Below are 18,778 nucleotides of genomic sequence, written 5' to 3' on the forward strand. Positions count from 1 at the left end.
GCAAGTGAGTGAGAGAGATCGAATGAATGAAAGTCTGAATGACAGAAAGAAAAAAGGATGAAGAAAGAAGCATGAAGAAAAAAAAATGTATATGGAGTTGCTGACATGAGTGCAATCTACAAAGCCGTTGAGGCTGATCCTCATGGGAGGATTATTGCACCAGGACCCTTAGCACTTTTAAAATGCCATTCAATGCCACGGGCTAGATGTAAACTGCAGATGACCATGTTGTGGTAGTTACCATGGATACCCAAGTGATGTGTGAGCTAACACATAGGCCCAACAGATTCCAAGAAGGCCAGAATCACCAGCGGCACCACCATCGATTGTCAGGTCACCCGGATTCAGCAAATACCAGAGTCCAAAATGATGCAGGTTTATACTGTTAATTTTCAGTTTATCGTTACAGTTGGTGTTATTCCATGTCGGAAGGGACGCAGCTACAGCCAGTGGGGTAACTAGAGACAGGCAGGCAGCTATGTGCAACAAAGGTAGGCGTGTTGTTTTCATATGCAGATCTGAAATATTGTCTTATATGCAAGAGGAGGAGTGATGGGGGTTCAGGCAAAAGCCAGGCTATGGATTGCATTGCTAAATGCTCCATCAGAGTGCAATGGTCGCCTGTCCTTTTTTTAAGTGATGATGTGGGTTTAGCCTGTGCTGTATGTATGTATGGGTGGCTGACTGCCACCCACCCAGAAAGTGTATGGGAGGCTGGTTGGCTGCCAGCCTTCCTTCCATTCCTATGAGTAATGTGAGTGCTCATGAAGGGGACATGGTTGGGTCCACCCCTTTCCCGGTTATCCCCTCTAGGCCTTTTGGCTTAGATCAAGTGTAAAAAAAAGAAAGGATCTTGCGACAGATCGCATCCTGAGGCACGTTTTTTTTTGTGTGAATACTTGCACTTGGGTGACTTGTGAGCACATACTGATACATATGTTCCCTATCTGGGGACCATAAATTAAATGGATTTTTGAGAAAGGGAGCTGATTTGGAAGCTTGCTTCTGTCGCCCTATGCATTGACCCGATGTGGCAGTATCTTCGGGTAGTGAACAGTGCACCACCCCATTCCAGTGTTAAACAAGAAAGATTCTCATTTAATCCTCCGTGGGTGAGAATTTGAGTTTGAGAATTGGAGACCAAAATGATGAGTTGCACTGACTGGTTTATGAACGTCTATTCATTTAGCGTTTTAATGACCATGTTTGCACACTGATTGGTGTAAAAAAATAAAATAAAACTAAATAATAATAATCTAGCACACCTGTGCAGGTTTGACATGACATGACAGGTAGCTGTCTTGTGGGTGGTGCTGAATCCTGTTAAATGACATGAGGGTCTCATGCCTATACACAAGGGTGTGTCATTGCTGTTGCTTGACCATGCATTGGTTTCTGTGGTCAGTGAATGATAAAAACAAAATTTACCATCCATTGATGGATGGGAAATCCGCCATGAGGCATTTGTTTTTAGAAGCTGCTGCTCACAACCAATGTTGCAATGGAGTGTCTCCATCTGCTGGTGGTATTGGAAAGGCATTAGTGCTATGACAGGGTCTGAAGAAGAAGAAGAAGAAGAAGACGGAAAAAAATATATATAAAAAGAAAAAGAGAGAGAGAGAGAGAGACTGACTTAGTGAGCGAGTGAGTGAGAGAGTGAGAGTGAGTGAGAGTGAATGAGTGAGTGAGTGATTGAGTGAGTGAGTGAGTGAGTGAGTGAGAACAAATGAGTTAAAGCAAGTGAGTGAGAGAGATCGAATGAATGAAAGTCTGAATGACAGAAAGAAAAAAGGATGAAGAAAGAAGCATGAAGAAAAAAAAATGTATATGGAGTTGCTGACATGAGTGCAATCTACAAAGCCGTTGAGGCTGATCCTCATGGGAGGATTATTGCACCAGGACCCTTAGCACTTTTAAAATGCCATTCAATGCCACGGGCTAGATGTAAACTGCAGATGACCATGTTGTGGTAGTTACCATGGATACCCAAGTGATGTGTGAGCTAACACATAGGCCCAACAGATTCCAAGAAGGCCAGAATCACCAGCGGCACCACCATCGATTGTCAGGTCACCTGGATTCAGCAAATACCAGAGTCCAAAATGATGCAGGTTTATACTGTTAATTTTCAGTTTATCGTTACAGTTGGTGTTATTCCATGTCGGAAGGGACGCAGCTACAGCCAGTGGGGTAACTAGAGACAGGCAGGCAGCTATGTGCAACAAAGGTAGGCGTGTTGTTTTCATATGCAGATCTGAAATATTGTCTTATATGCAAGAGGAGGAGTGATGGGGGTTCAGGCAAAAGCCAGGCTATGGATTGCATTGCTAAATGCTCCATCAGAGTGCAATGGTCGCCTGTCCTTTTTTTAAGTGATGATGTGGGTTTAGCCTGTGCTGTATGTATGTATGGGTGGCTGACTGCCACCCACCCAGAAAGTGTATGGGAGGCTGGTTGGCTGCCAGCCTTCCTTCCATTCCTATGAGTAATGTGAGTGCTCATGAAGGGGACATGGTTGGGTCCACCCCTTTCCCGGTTATCCCCTCTAGGCCTTTTGGCTTAGATCAAGTGTAAAAAAAGAAAGGATCTTGCGACAGATCGCATCCTGAGGCACGTTTTTTTTTGTGTGAATACTTGCACTTGGGTGACTTGTGAGCACATACTGATACATACGTTCCCTATCTGGGGACCATAAATTAAATGGATTTTTGAGAAAGGGAGCTGATTTGGAAGCTTGCTTCTGTCGCCCTATGCATTGACCCGATGTGGCAGTATCTTCGGGTAGTGAACAGTGCACCACCCCATTCCAGTGTTAAACAAGAAAGATTCTCATTTAATCCTCCGTGGGTGAGAATTTGAGTTTGAGAATTGGAGACCAAAATGATGAGTTGCACTACCATGTTTGCACACTGATTGGTGTAAAAAAATAAAATAAAACTAAATAATAATAATCTAGCACACCTGTGCAGGTTTGACATGACATGACAGGTAGCTGTCTTGTGGGTGGTGCTGAATCCTGTTAAATGACATGAGGGTCTCATGCCTATACACAAGGGTGTGTCATTGCTGTTGCTTGACCATGCATTGGTTTCTGTGGTCAGTGAATGATAAAAACAAAATTTACCATCCATTGATGGATGGGAAATCCGCCATGAGGCATTTGTTTTTAGAAACTGCTGCTCACAACCAATGTTGCAATGGAGTGTCTCCATCTGCTGGTGGTATTGGAAAGGCATTAGTGCTATGACAGGGTCTGAAGAAGAAGAAGAAGAAGACGGAAAAAAATATATATAAAAAGAAAAAGAGAGAGAGAGAGACTGACTTAGTGAGCGAGTGAGTGAGAGAGTGAGAGTGAGTGAGAGTGAATGAGTGAGTGAGTGATTGAGTGAGTGAGTGAGTGAGTGAGAACAAATGAGTTAAAGCAAGTGAGTGAGAGAGATCGAATGAATGAAAGTCTGAATGACAGAAAGAAAAAAGGATGAAGAAAGAAGCATGAAGAAAAAAAAATGTATATGGAGTTGCTGACATGAGTGCAATCTACAAAGCCGTTGAGGCTGATCCTCATGGGAGGATTATTGCACCAGGACCCTTAGCACTTTTAAAATGCCATTCGATGCCACGGGCTAGATGTAAACTGCAGATGACCATGTTGTGGTAGTTACCATGGATACCCAAGTGATGTGTGAGCTAACACATAGGCCCAACAGATTCCAAGAAGGCCAGAATCACCAGCGGCACCACCATCGATTGTCAGGTCACCCGGATTCAGCAAATACCAGAGTCCAAAATGATGCAGGTTTATACTGTTAATTTTCAGTTTATCGTTACAGTTGGTGTTATTCCATGTCGGAAGGGACGCAGCTACAGCCAGTGGGGTAACTAGAGACAGGCAGGCAGCTATGTGCAACAAAGGTAGGCGTGTTGTTTTCATATGCAGATCTGAAATATTGTCTTATATGCAAGAGGAGGAGTGATGGGGGTTCAGGCAAAAGCCAGGCTATGGATTGCATTGCTAAATGCTCCATCAGAGTGCAATGGTCGCCTGTCCTTTTTTTAAGTGATGATGTGGGTTTAGCCTGTGCTGTATGTATGTATGGGTGGCTGACTGCCACCCACCCAGAAAGTGTATGGGAGGCTGGTTGGCTGCCAGCCTTCCTTCCATTCCTATGAGTAATGTGAGTGCTCATGAAGGGGACATGGTTGGGTCCACCCCTTTCCCGGTTATCCCCTCTAGGCCTTTTGGCTTAGATCAAGTGTAAAAAAAGAAAGGATCTTGCGACAGATCGCATCCTGAGGCACGTTTTTTTTTGTGTGAATACTTGCACTTGGGTGACTTGTGAGCACATACTGATACATACGTTCCCTATCTGGGGACCATAAATTAAATGGATTTTTGAGAAAGGGAGCTGATTTGGAAGCTTGCTTCTGTCGCCCTATGCATTGACCCGATGTGGCAGTATCTTCGGGTAGTGAACAGTGCACCACCCCATTCCAGTGTTAAACAAGAAAGATTCTCATTTAATCCTCCGTGGGTGAGAATTTGAGTTTGAGAATTGGAGACCAAAATGATGAGTTGCACTGACTGGTTTATGAACGTCTATTCATTTAGCGTTTTAATGACCATGTTTGCACACTGATTGGTGTAAAAAAATAAAATAAAACTAAATAATAATAATCTAGCACACCTGTGCAGGTTTGACATGACATGACAGGTAGCTGTCTTGTGGGTGGTGCTGAATCCTGTTAAATGACATGAGGGTCTCATGCCTATACACAAGGGTGTGTCATTGCTGTTGCTTGACCATGCATTGGTTTCTGTGGTCAGTGAATGATAAAAACAAAATTTACCATCCATTGATGGATGGGAAATCCGCCATGAGGCATTTGTTTTTAGAAACTGCTGCTCACAACCAATGTTGCAATGGAGTGTCTCCATCTGCTGGTGGTATTGGAAAGGCATTAGTGCTATGACAGGGTCTGAAGAAGAAGAAGAAGAAGACGGAAAAAAATATATATAAAAAGAAAAAGAGAGAGAGAGAGACTGACTTAGTGAGCGAGTGAGTGAGAGAGTGAGAGTGAGTGAGAGTGAATGAGTGAGTGAGTGATTGAGTGAGTGAGTGAGTGAGTGAGAACAAATGAGTTAAAGCAAGTGAGTGAGAGAGATCGAATGAATGAAAGTCTGAATGACAGAAAGAAAAAAGGATGAAGAAAGAAGCATGAAGAAAAAAAAATGTATATGGAGTTGCTGACATGAGTGCAATCTACAAAGCCGTTGAGGCTGATCCTCATGGGAGGATTATTGCACCAGGACCCTTAGCACTTTTAAAATGCCATTCGATGCCACGGGCTAGATGTAAACTGCAGATGACCATGTTGTGGTAGTTACCATGGATACCCAAGTGATGTGTGAGCTAACACATAGGCCCAACAGATTCCAAGAAGGCCAGAATCACCAGCGGCACCACCATCGATTGTCAGGTCACCCGGATTCAGCAAATACCAGAGTCCAAAATGATGCAGGTTTATACTGTTAATTTTCAGTTTATCGTTACAGTTGGTGTTATTCCATGTCGGAAGGGACGCAGCTACAGCCAGTGGGGTAACTAGAGACAGGCAGGCAGCTATGTGCAACAAAGGTAGGCGTGTTGTTTTCATATGCAGATCTGAAATATTGTCTTATATGCAAGAGGAGGAGTGATGGGGGTTCAGGCAAAAGCCAGGCTATGGATTGCATTGCTAAATGCTCCATCAGAGTGCAATGGTCGCCTGTCCTTTTTTTAAGTGATGATGTGGGTTTAGCCTGTGCTGTATGTATGTATGGGTGGCTGACTGCCACCCACCCAGAAAGTGTATGGGAGGCTGGTTGGCTGCCAGCCTTCCTTCCATTCCTATGAGTAATGTGAGTGCTCATGAAGGGGACATGGTTGGGTCCACCCCTTTCCCGGTTATCCCCTCTAGGCCTTTTGGCTTAGATCAAGTGTAAAAAAAGAAAGGATCTTGCGACAGATCGCATCCTGAGGCACGTTTTTTTTTGTGTGAATACTTGCACTTGGGTGACTTGTGAGCACATACTGATACATACGTTCCCTATCTGGGGACCATAAATTAAATGGATTTTTGAGAAAGGGAGCTGATTTGGAAGCTTGCTTCTGTCGCCCTATGCATTGACCCGATGTGGCAGTATCTTCGGGTAGTGAACAGTGCACCACCCCATTCCAGTGTTAAACAAGAAAGATTCTCATTTAATCCTCCGTGGGTGAGAATTTGAGTTTGAGAATTGGAGACCAAAATGATGAGTTGCACTGACTGGTTTATGAACGTCTATTCATTTAGCGTTTTAATGACCATGTTTGCACACTGATTGGTGTAAAAAAATAAAATAAAACTAAATAATAATAATCTAGCACACCTGTGCAGGTTTGACATGACATGACAGGTAGCTGTCTTGTGGGTGGTGCTGAATCCTGTTAAATGACATGAGGGTCTCATGCCTATACACAAGGGTGTGTCATTGCTGTTGCTTGACCATGCATTGGTTTCTGTGGTCAGTGAATGATAAAAACAAAATTTACCATCCATTGATGGATGGGAAATCCGCCATGAGGCATTTGTTTTTAGAAACTGCTGCTCACAACCAATGTTGCAATGGAGTGTCTCCATCTGCTGGTGGTATTGGAAAGGCATTAGTGCTATGACAGGGTCTGAAGAAGAAGAAGACGGAAAAAAATATATATAAAAAGAAAAAGAGAGAGAGAGAGAGAGACTGACTTAGTGAGCGAGTGAGTGAGAGAGTGAGAGTGAGTGAGAGTGAATGAGTGAGTGAGTGATTGAGTGAGTGAGTGAGTGAGTGAGTGAGAACAAATGAGTTAAAGCAAGTGAGTGAGAGAGATCGAATGAATGAAAGTCTGAATGACAGAAAGAAAAAAGGATGAAGAAAGAAGCATGAAGAAAAAAAAATGTATATGGAGTTGCTGACATGAGTGCAATCTACAAAGCCGTTGAGGCTGATCCTCATGGGAGGATTATTGCACCAGGACCCTTAGCACTTTTAAAATGCCATTCAATGCCACGGGCTAGATGTAAACTGCAGATGACCATGTTGTGGTAGTTACCATGGATACCCAAGTGATGTGTGAGCTAACACATAGGCCCAACAGATTCCAAGAAGGCCAGAATCACCAGCGGCACCACCATCGATTGTCAGGTCACCCGGATTCAGCAAATACCAGAGTCCAAAATGATGCAGGTTTATACTGTTAATTTTCAGTTTATCGTTACAGTTGGTGTTATTCCATGTCGGAAGGGACGCAGCTACAGCCAGTGGGGTAACTAGAGACAGGCAGGCAGCTATGTGCAACAAAGGTAGGCGTGTTGTTTTCATATGCAGATCTGAAATATTGTCTTATATGCAAGAGGAGGAGTGATGGGGGTTCAGGCAAAAGCCAGGCTATGGATTGCATTGCTAAATGCTCCATCAGAGTGCAATGGTCGCCTGTCCTTTTTTTAAGTGATGATGTGGGTTTAGCCTGTGCTGTATGTATGTATGGGTGGCTGACTGCCACCCACCCAGAAAGTGTATGGGAGGCTGGTTGGCTGCCAGCCTTCCTTCCATTCCTATGAGTAATGTGAGTGCTCATGAAGGGGACATGGTTGGGTCCACCCCTTTCCCGGTTATCCCCTCTAGGCCTTTTGGCTTAGATCAAGTGTAAAAAAAAGAAAGGATCTTGCGACAGATCGCATCCTGAAGCACGTTTTTTTTTGTGTGAATACTTGCACTTGGGTGACTTGTGAGCACATACTGATACATATGTTCCCTATCTGGGGACCATAAATTAAATGGATCTTTGAGAAAGGGAGCTGATTTGGAAGCTTGCTTCTGTCGCCCTATGCATTGACCCGATGTGGCAGTATCTTCGGGTAGTGAACAGTGCACCACCCCATTCCAGTGTTAAACAAGAAAGATTCTCATTTAATCCTCCGTGGGTGAGAATTTGAGTTTGAGAATTGGAGACCAAAATGATGAGTTGCACTGACTGGTTTATGAACGTCTATTCATTTAGCGTTTTAATGACCATGTTTGCACACTGATTGGTGTAAAAAAATAAAATAAAACTAAATAATAATAATCTAGCACACCTGTGCAGGTTTGACATGACATGACAGGTAGCTGTCTTGTGGGTGGTGCTGAATCCTGTTAAATGACATGAGGGTCTCATGCCTATACACAAGGGTGTGTCATTGCTGTTGCTTGACCATGCATTGGTTTCTGTGGTCAGTGAATGATAAAAACAAAATTTACCATCCATTGATGGATGGGAAATCCGCCATGAGGCATTTGTTTTTAGAAACTGCTGCTCACAACCAATGTTGCAATGGAGTGTCTCCATCTGCTGGTGGTATTGGAAAGGCATTAGTGCTATGACAGGGTCTGAAGAAGAAGAAGAAGAAGACGGAAAAAAATATATATAAAAAGAAAAAGAGAGAGAGAGAGAGAGAGAGACTGACTTAGTGAGCGAGTGAGTGAGAGAGTGAGAGTGAGTGAGAGTGAATGAGTGAGTGAGTGATTGAGTGAGTGAGTGAGTGAGAACAAATGAGTTAAAGCAAGTGAGTGAGAGAGATCGAATGAATGAAAGTCTGAATGACAGAAAGAAAAAAGGATGAAGAAAGAAGCATGAAGAAAAAAAAATGTATATGGAGTTGCTGACATGAGTGCAATCTACAAAGCCGTTGAGGCTGATCCTCATGGGAGGATTATTGCACCAGGACCCTTAGCACTTTTAAAATGCCATTCAATGCCACGGGCTAGATGTAAACTGCAGATGACCATGTTGTGGTAGTTACCATGGATACCCAAGTGATGTGTGAGCTAACACATAGGCCCAACAGATTCCAAGAAGGCCAGAATCACCAGCGGCACCACCATCGATTGTCAGGTCACCCGGATTCAGCAAATACCAGAGTCCAAAATGATGCAGGTTTATACTGTTAATTTTCAGTTTATCGTTACAGTTGGTGTTATTCCATGTCGGAAGGGACGCAGCTACAGCCAGTGGGGTAACTAGAGACAGGCAGGCAGCTATGTGCAACAAAGGTAGGCGTGTTGTTTTCATATGCAGATCTGAAATATTGTCTTATATGCAAGAGGAGGAGTGATGGGGGTTCAGGCAAAAGCCAGGCTATGGATTGCATTGCTAAATGCTCAATCAGAGTGCAATGGTCGCCTGTCCTTTTTTTAAGTGATGATGTGGGTTTAGCCTGTGCTGTATGTATGTATGGGTGGCTGACTGCCACCCACCCAGAAAGTGTATGGGAGGCTGGTTGGCTGCCAGCCTTCCTTCCATTCCTATGAGTAATGTGAGTGCTCATGAAGGGGACATGGTTGGGTCCACCCCTTTCCCGGTTATCCCCTCTAGGCCTTTTGGCTTAGATCAAGTGTAAAAAAAGAAAGGATCTTGCGACAGATCGCATCCTGAGGCACGTTTTTTTTTGTGTGAATACTTGCACTTGGGTGACTTGTGAGCACATACTGATACATATGTTCCCTATCTGGGGACCATAAATTAAATGGATTTTTGAGAAAGGGAGCTGATTTGGAAGCTTGCTTCTGTCGCCCTATGCATTGACCCGATGTGGCAGTATCTTCGGGTAGTGAACAGTGCACCACCCCATTCCAGTGTTAAACAAGAAAGATTCTCATTTAATCCTCCGTGGGTGAGAATTTGAGTTTGAGAATTGGAGACCAAAATGATGAGTTGCACTGACTGGTTTATGAACGTCTATTCATTTAGCGTTTTAATGACCATGTTTGCACACTGATTGGTGTAAAAAAATAAAATAAAACTAAATAATAATAATCTAGCACACCTGTGCAGGTTTGACATGACATGACAGGTAGCTGTCTTGTGGGTGGTGCTGAATCCTGTTAAATGACATGAGGGTCTCATGCCTATACACAAGGGTGTGTCATTGCTGTTGCTTGACCATGCATTGGTTTCTGTGGTCAGTGAATGATAAAAACAAAATTTACCATCCATTGATGGATGGGAAATCCGCCATGAGGCATTTGTTTTTAGAAGCTGCTGCTCACAACCAATGTTGCAATGGAGTGTCTCCATCTGCTGGTGGTATTGGAAAGGCATTAGTGCTATGACAGGGTCTGAAGAAGAAGAAGAAGAAGAAGACGGAAAAAAATATATATAAAAAGAAAAAGAGAGAGAGAGAGAGAGACTGACTTAGTGAGCGAGTGAGTGAGAGAGTGAGAGTGAGTGAGAGTGAATGAGTGAGTGATTGAGTGAGTGAGTGAGTGAGTGAGAACAAATGAGTTAAAGCAAGTGAGTGAGAGAGATCGAATGAATGAAAGTCTGAATGACAGAAAGAAAAAAGGATGAAGAAAGAAGCATGAAGAAAAAAAAATGTATATGGAGTTGCTGACATGAGTGCAATCTACAAAGCCGTTGAGGCTGATCCTCATGGGAGGATTATTGCACCAGGACCCTTAGCACTTTTAAAATGCCATTCAATGCCACGGGCTAGATGTAAACTGCAGATGACCATGTTGTGGTAGTTACCATGGATACCCAAGTGATGTGTGAGCTAACACATAGGCCCAACAGATTCCAAGAAGGCCAGAATCACCAGCGGCACCACCATCGATTGTCAGGTCACCTGGATTCAGCAAATACCAGAGTCCAAAATGATGCAGGTTTATACTGTTAATTTTCAGTTTATCGTTACAGTTGGTGTTATTCCATGTCGGAAGGGACGCAGCTACAGCCAGTGGGGTAACTAGAGACAGGCAGGCAGCTATGTGCAACAAAGGTAGGCGTGTTGTTTTCATATGCAGATCTGAAATATTGTCTTATATGCAAGAGGAGGAGTGATGGGGGTTCAGGCAAAAGCCAGGCTATGGATTGCATTGCTAAATGCTCCATCAGAGTGCAATGGTCGCCTGTCCTTTTTTTAAGTGATGATGTGGGTTTAGCCTGTGCTGTATGTATGTATGGGTGGCTGACTGCCACCCACCCAGAAAGTGTATGGGAGGCTGGTTGGCTGACAGCCTTCCTTCCATTCCTATGAGTAATGTGAGTGCTCATGAAGGGGACATGGTTGGGTCCACCCCTTTCCCGGTTATCCCCTCTAGGCCTTTTGGCTTAGATCAAGTGTAAAAAAAGAAAGGATCTTGCAACAGATCGCATCCTGAGGCACGTTTTTTTTTGTGTGAATACTTGCACTTGGGTGACTTGTGAGCACATACTGATACATACGTTCCCTATCTGGGGACCATAAATTAAATGGATTTTTGAGAAAGGGAGCTGATTTGGAAGCTTGCTTCTGTCGCCCTATGCATTGACCCGATGTGGCAGTATCTTCGGGTAGTGAACAGTGCACCACCCCATTCCAGTGTTAAACAAGAAAGATTCTCATTTAATCCTCCGTGGGTGAGAATTTGAGTTTGAGAATTGGAGACCAAAATGATGAGTTGCACTGACTGGTTTATGAACGTCTATTCATTTAGCGTTTTAATGACCATGTTTGCACACTGATTGGTGTAAAAAAATAAAATAAAACTAAATAATAATAATCTAGCACACCTGTGCAGGTTTGACATGACATGACAGGTAGCTGTCTTGTGGGTGGTGCTGAATCCTGTTAAATGACATGAGGGTCTCATGCCTATACACAAGGGTGTGTCATTGCTGTTGCTTGACCATGCATTGGTTTCTGTGGTCAGTGAATGATAAAAACAAAATTTACCATCCATTGATGGATGGGAAATCCGCCATGAGGCATTTGTTTTTAGAAACTGCTGCTCACAACCAATGTTGCAATGGAGTGTCTCCATCTGCTGGTGGTATTGGAAAGGCATTAGTGCTATGACAGGGTCTGAAGAAGAAGAAGAAGAAGACGGAAAAAAATATATATAAAAAGAAAAAGAGAGAGAGAGAGAGAGACTGACTTAGTGAGCGAGTGAGTGAGAGAGTGAGAGTGAGTGAGAGTGAATGAGTGAGTGAGTGATTGAGTGAGTGAGTGAGTGAGTGAGAACAAATGAGTTAAAGCAAGTGAGTGAGAGAGATCGAATGAATGAAAGTCTGAATGACAGAAAGAAAAAAGGATGAGGAAAGAAGCATGAAGAAAAAAAAATGTACATGGAGTTGCTGACATGAGTGCAATCTACAAAGCCGTTGAGGCTGATCCTCATGGGAGGATTATTGCACCAGGACCCTTAGCACTTTTAAAATGCCATTCAATGCCACGGGCTAGATGTAAACTGCAGATGACCATGTTGTGGTAGTTACCATGGATACCCAAGTGATGTGTGAGCTAACACATAGGCCCAACAGATTCCAAGAAGGCCAGAATCACCAGCGGCACCACCATCGATTGTCAGGTCAGCCGGATTCAGCAAATACCAGAGTCCAAAATGATGCAGGTTTATACTGTTAATTTTCAGTTTATCGTTACAGTTGGTGTTATTCCATGTCGGAAGGGACGCAGCTACAGCCAGTGGGGTAACTAGAGACAGGCAGGCAGCTATGTGCAACAAAGGTAGGCGTGTTGTTTTCATATGCAGATCTGAAATATTGTCTTATATGCAAGAGGAGGAGTGATGGGGGTTCAGGCAAAAGCCAGGCTATGGATTGCATTGCTAAATGCTCCATCAGAGTGCAATGGTCGCCTGTCCTTTTTTTAAGTGATGATGTGGGTTTAGCCTGTGCTGTATGTATGTATGGGTGGCTGACTGCCACCCACCCAGAAAGTGTATGGGAGGCTGGTTGGCTGCCAGCCTTCCTTCCATTCCTATGAGTAATGTGAGTGCTCATGAAGGGGACATGGTTGGGTCCACCCCTTTCCCGGTTATCCCCTCTAGGCCTTTTGGCTTAGATCAAGTGTAAAAAAAGAAAGGATCTTGCGACAGATCGCATCCTGAGGCACGTTTTTTTTTTGTGTGAATACTTGCACTTGGGTGACTTGTGAGCACATACTGATACATACGTTCCCTATCTGGGGACCATAAATTAAATGGATTTTTGAGAAAAGGAGCTGATTTGGAAGCTTGCTTCTGTCGCCCTATGCATTGACCCAATGTGGCAGTATCTTCGGGTAGTGAACAGTGCACCACCCCATTCCAGTGTTAAACAAGAAAGATTCTCATTTAATCCTCCGTGGGTGAGAATTTGAGTTTGAGAATTGGAGACCAAAATGATGAGTTGCACTGACTGGTTTATGAACGTCTATTCATTTAGCGTTTTAATGACCATGTTTGCACACTGATTGGTGTAAAAAAATAAAATAAAACTAAATAATAATAATTTAGCACACCTGTGCAGGTTTGACATGACATGACAGGTAGCTGTCTTGTGGGTGGTGCTGAATCCTGTTAAATGACATGAGGGTCTCATGCCTATACACAAGGTTGTGTCATTGCTGTTGCTTGACCATGCATTGGTTTCTGTGGTCAGTGAATGATAAAAACAAAATTTACCATCCATTGATGGATGGGAAATCCGCCATGAGGCATTTGTTTTTAGAAACTGCTGCTCACAACCAATGTTGCAATGGAGTGTCTCCATCTGCTGGTGGTATTGGAAAGGCATTAGTGCTATGACAGGGTCTGAAGAAGAAGAAGAAGAAGAAGGAAAAAAATATATATAAAAAGAAAAAGAGAGAGAGAGAGACTGACTTAGTGAGCGAGTGAGTGAGAGAGTGAGAGTGAGTGAGAGTGAATGAGTGAGTGAGTGATTGAGTGAGTGAGTGAGTGAGTGAGAACAAATGAGTTAAAGCAAGTGAGTGAGAGAGATCGAATGAATGAAAGTCTGAATGACAGAAAGAAAAAAGGATGAAGAAAGAAGCATGAAGAAAAAAAAATGTATATGGAGTTGCTGACATGAGTGCAATCTACAAAGCCGTTGAGGCTGATCCTCATGGGAGGATTATTGCACCAGGACCCTTAGCACTTTTAAAATGCCATTCAATGCCACGGGCTAGATGTAAACTGCAGATGACCATGTTGTGGTAGTTACCATGGATACCCAAGTGATGTGTGAGCTAACACATAGGCCCAACAGATTCCAAGAAGGCCAGAATCACCAGCGGCACCACCATCGATTGTCAGGTCACCCGGATTCAGCAAATACCAGAGTCCAAAATGATGCAGGTTTATACTGTTAATTTTCAGTTTATCGTTACAGTTGGTGTTATTCCATGTCGGAAGGGACGCAGCTACAGCCAGTGGGGTAACTAGAGACAGGCAGGCAGCTATGTGCAACAAAGGTAGGCGTGTTGTTTTCATATGCAGATCTGAAATATTGTCTTATATGCAAGAGGAGGAGTGATGGGGGTTCAGGCAAAAGCCAGGCTATGGATTGCATTGCTAAATGCTCCATCAGAGTGCAATGGTCGCCTGTCCTTTTTTTAAGTGATGATGTGGGTTTAGCCTGTGCTGTATGTATGTATGGGTGGCTGACTGCCACCCACCCAGAAAGTGTATGGGAGGCTGGTTGGCTGCCAGCCTTCCTTCCATTCCTATGAGTAATGTGAGTGCTCATGAAGGGGACATGGTTGGGTCCACCCCTTTCCCGGTTATCCCCTCTAGGCCTTTTGGCTTAGATCAAGTGTAAAAAAAGAAAGGATCTTGCGACAGATCGCATCCTGAGGCACGTTTTTTTTTGTGTGAATACTTGCACTTGGGTGACTTGTGAGCACATACTGATACATACGTTCCCTATCTGGGGACCATAAATTAAATGGATTTTTGAGAAAGGGAGCTGATTTGGAAGCTTGCTTCTGTCGCCCTATGCATTGACCCGATGTGGCAGTATCTTCGGGTAGTGAACAGTGCACCACCCCATTCCAGTGTTAAACAAGAAAGATTCTCATTTAATCCTCCGTGGGTGAGAATTTGAGTTTGAGAATTGGAGACCAAAATGATGAGTTGCACTGACTGGTTTATGAACGTCTATTCATTTAGCGTTTTAATGACCATGTTTGCACACTGATTGGTGTAAAAAAATAAAATAAAACTAAATAATAATAATCTAGCACACCTGTGCAGGTTTGACATGACATGACAGGTAGCTGTCTTGTGGGTGGTGCTGAATCCTGTTAAATGACATGAGGGTCTCATGCCTATACACAAGGGTGTGTCATTGCTGTTGCTTGACCATGCATTGGTTTCTGTGGTCAGTGAATGATAAAAACAAAATTTACCATCCATTGATGGATGGGAAATCCGCCATGAGGCATTTGTTTTTAGAAACTGCTGCTCACAACCAATGTTGCAATGGAGTGTCTCCATCTGCTGGTGGTATTGGAAAGGCATTAGTGCTATGACAGGGTCTGAAGAAGAAGAAGACGGAAAAAAATATATATAAAAAGAAAAAGAGAGAGAGAGAGAGAGACTGACTTAGTGAGCGAGTGAGTGAGAGAGTGAGAGTGAGTGAGAGTGAATGAGTGAGTGAGTGATTGAGTGAGTGAGTGAGTGAGTGAGAACAAATGAGTTAAAGCAAGTGAGTGAGAGAGATCGAATGAATGAAAGTCTGAATGACAGAAAGAAAAAAGGATGAAGAAAGAAGCATGAAGAAAAAAAAATGTATATGGAGTTGCTGACATGAGTGCAATCTACAAAGCCGTTGAGGCTGATCCTCATGGGAGGATTATTGCACCAGGACCCTTAGCACTTTTAAAATGCCATTCAATGCCACGGGCTAGATGTAAACTGCAGATGACCATGTTGTGGTAGTTACCATGGATACCCAAGTGATGTGTGAGCTAACACATAGGCCCAACAGATTCCAAGAAGGCCAGAATCACCAGCGGCACCACCATCGATTGTCAGGTCACCCGGATTCAGCAAATACCAGAGTCCAAAATGATGCAGGTTTATACTGTTAATTTTCAGTTTATCGTTACAGTTGGTGTTATTCCATGTCGGAAGGGACGCAGCTACAGCCAGTGGGGTAACTAGAGACAGGCAGGCAGCTATGTGCAACAAAGGTAGGCGTGTTGTTTTCATATGCAGATCTGAAATATTGTCTTATATGCAAGAGGAGGAGTGATGGGGGTTCAGGCAAAAGCCAGGCTATGGATTGCATTGCTAAATGCTCCATCAGAGTGCAATGGTCGCCTGTCCTTTTTTTAAGTGATGATGTGGGTTTAGCCTGTGCTGTATGTATGTATGGGTGGCTCACTGCCACCCACCCAGAAAGTGTATGGGAGGCTGGTTGGCTGCCAGCCTTCCTTCCATTCCTATGAGTAATGTGAGTGCTCATGAAGGGGACATGGTTGGGTCCACCCCTTTCCCGGTTATCCCCTCTAGGCCTTTTGGCTTAGATCAAGTGTAAAAAAAGAAAGGATCTTGCGACAGATCGCATCCTGAGGCACGTTTTTTTTTGTGTGAATACTTGCACTTGGGTGACTTGTGAGCACATACTGATACATACGTTCCCTATCTGGGGACCATAAATTAAATGGATTTTTGAGAAAGGGAGCTGATTTGGAAGCTTGCTTCTGTCGCCCTATGCATTGACCCGATGTGGCAGTATCTTCGGGTAGTGAACAGTGCACCACCCCATTCCAGTGTTAAACAAGAAAGATTCTCATTTAATCCTCCATGGGTGAGAATTTGAGTTTGAGAATTGGAGACCAAAATGATGAGTTGCACTGACTGGTTTATGAACGTCTATTCATTTAGCGTTTTAATGACCATGTTTGCACACTGATTGGTGTAAAAAAATAAAATAAAACTAAATAATAATAATCTAGCACACCTGTGCAGGTTTGACATGACATGACAGGTAGCTGTCTTGTGGGTGGTGCTGAATCCTGTTAAATGACATGAGGGTCTCATGCCTATACACAAGGGTGTGTCATTGCTGTTGCTTGACCATGCATTGGTTTCTGTGGTCAGTTAATGATAAAAACAAAATTTACCATCCATTGATGGATGGGAAATCCGCCATGAGGCATTTGTTTTTAGAAACTGCTGCTCACAACCAATGTTGCAATGGAGTGTCTCCATCTGCTGGTGGTATTGGAAAGGCATTAGTGCTATGACAGGGTCTGAAGAAGAAGAAGAAGAAGAAGAAGAAGACGGAAAAAAATATATATAAAAAGAAAAAGAGAGAGAGAGAGAGAGACTGACTTAGTGAGCGAGTGAGTGAGAGAGTGAGAGTGAGTGAGAGTGAATGAGTGAGTGAGTGATTGAGTGAGTGAGTGAGTGAGAACAAATGAGTTAAAGCAAGTGAGTGAGAGAGATCGAATGAATGAAAGTCTGAATGACATAAAGAAAAAAGGATGAAGAAAGAAGCATAAAGAAAAAAAAATGTATATGGAGTTGCTGACATGAGTGCAATCTACAAAGCCGTTGAGGCTGATCCTCATGGGAGGATTATTGCACCAGGACCCTTAGCACTTTTAAAATGCCATTCAATGCCACGGGCTAGATGTAAACTGCAGATGACCATGTTGTGGTAGTTACCATGGATACCCAAGTGATGTGTGAGCTAACACATAGGCCCAACAGATTCCAAGAAGGCCAGAATCACCAGCGGCACCACCATCGATTGTCAGGTCACCCGGATTCAGCAAATACCAGAGTCCAAAATGATGCAGGTTTATACTGTTAATTTTCAGTTTATCGTTACAGTTGGTGTTATTCCATGTCGGAAGGGACGCAGCTACAGCCAGTGGGGTAACTAGAGACAGGCAGGCAGCTATGTGCAACAAAGGTAGGCGTGTTGTTTTCATATGCAGATCTGAAATATTGTCTTATATGCAAGAGGAGGAGTGATGGGGGTTCAGGCAAAAGCCAGGCTATGGATTGCATTGCTAAATGCTCCATCAGAGTGCAATGGTCGCCTGTCCTTTTTTTAAGTGATGATGTGGGTTTAGCCTGTGCTGTATGTATGTATGGGTGGCTGACTGCCACCCACCCAGAAAGTGTATGGGAGGCTGGTTGGCTGCCAGCCTTCCTTCCATTCCTATGAGTAATGTGAGTGCTCATGAAGGGGACATGGTTGGGTCCACCCCTTTCCCGGTTATCCCCTCTAGGCCTTTTGGCTTAGATCAAGTGTAAAAAAAGAAAGGATCTTGCGACAGATCGCATCCTGAGGCACGTTTTTTTTTGTGTGAATACTTGCACTTGGGTGACTTGTGAGCACATACTGATACATACGTTCCCTATCTGGGGACCATAAATTAAATGGATTTTTGAGAAAGGGAGCTGATTTGGAAGCTTGCTTCTGTCGCCCTATGCATTGACCCGATGTGGCAGTATCTTCGGGTAGTGAACAGTGCACCACCCCATTCCAGTGTTAAACAAGAAAGATTCTCATTTAATCCTCCGTGGGTGAGAATTTGAGTTTGAGAATTGGAGACCAAAATGATGAGTTGCACTGACTGGTTTATGAACGTCTATTCATTTAGCGTTTTAATGACCATGTTTGCACACTGATTGGTGTAAAAAAATAAAATAAAACTAAATAATAATAATCTAGCACACCTGTGCAGGTTTGACATGACATGACAGGTAGCTGTCTTGTGGGTGGTGCTGAATCCTGTTAAATGACATGAGGGTCTCATGCCTATACACAAGGGTGTGTCATTGCTGTTGCTTGACCATGCATTGGTTTCTGTGGTCAGTGAATGATAAAAACAAAATTTACCATCCATTGATGGATGGGAAATCCGCCATGAGGCATTTGTTTTTAGAAACTGCTGCTCACAACCAATGTTGCAATGGAGTGTCTCCATCTGCTGGTGGTATTGGAAAGGCATTAGT

The 18,778-nt window shown here is 43.4% G+C and overlaps 11 pseudogenes; all 11 read left to right on the top strand.

Annotated features, from left to right (window-relative positions):
* Window positions 1-802: 802 nt before the first annotated feature.
* On the top strand, window positions 803-1,067 carry LOC130288458 (U2 spliceosomal RNA; annotated as a pseudogene).
* Window positions 1,068-2,538: 1,471 nt separating this feature from the next.
* On the top strand, window positions 2,539-2,802 carry LOC130287473 (U2 spliceosomal RNA; annotated as a pseudogene).
* A 1,421-nt stretch (window positions 2,803-4,223) lies between these two features.
* LOC130287475 (U2 spliceosomal RNA) lies at window positions 4,224-4,487 on the top strand (annotated as a pseudogene).
* A 1,460-nt stretch (window positions 4,488-5,947) lies between these two features.
* On the top strand, window positions 5,948-6,211 carry LOC130287476 (U2 spliceosomal RNA; annotated as a pseudogene).
* Window positions 6,212-7,673: 1,462 nt separating this feature from the next.
* Window positions 7,674-7,938, top strand: LOC130289485 (U2 spliceosomal RNA; annotated as a pseudogene).
* Window positions 7,939-9,402: 1,464 nt separating this feature from the next.
* On the top strand, window positions 9,403-9,666 carry LOC130287440 (U2 spliceosomal RNA; annotated as a pseudogene).
* Window positions 9,667-11,129: 1,463 nt separating this feature from the next.
* On the top strand, window positions 11,130-11,393 carry LOC130287767 (U2 spliceosomal RNA; annotated as a pseudogene).
* A 1,464-nt stretch (window positions 11,394-12,857) lies between these two features.
* On the top strand, window positions 12,858-13,122 carry LOC130289748 (U2 spliceosomal RNA; annotated as a pseudogene).
* Window positions 13,123-14,582: 1,460 nt separating this feature from the next.
* Window positions 14,583-14,846, top strand: LOC130287478 (U2 spliceosomal RNA; annotated as a pseudogene).
* Window positions 14,847-16,304: 1,458 nt separating this feature from the next.
* On the top strand, window positions 16,305-16,568 carry LOC130287479 (U2 spliceosomal RNA; annotated as a pseudogene).
* A 1,469-nt stretch (window positions 16,569-18,037) lies between these two features.
* LOC130287480 (U2 spliceosomal RNA) lies at window positions 18,038-18,301 on the top strand (annotated as a pseudogene).
* Window positions 18,302-18,778: the final 477 nt, after the last annotated feature.

The sequence above is a fragment of the Hyla sarda genome, chromosome 8, assembly GCF_029499605.1.
Source record: "Hyla sarda isolate aHylSar1 chromosome 8, aHylSar1.hap1, whole genome shotgun sequence".
NCBI classification, from domain to species: domain Eukaryota; kingdom Metazoa; phylum Chordata; class Amphibia; order Anura; family Hylidae; genus Hyla; species Hyla sarda.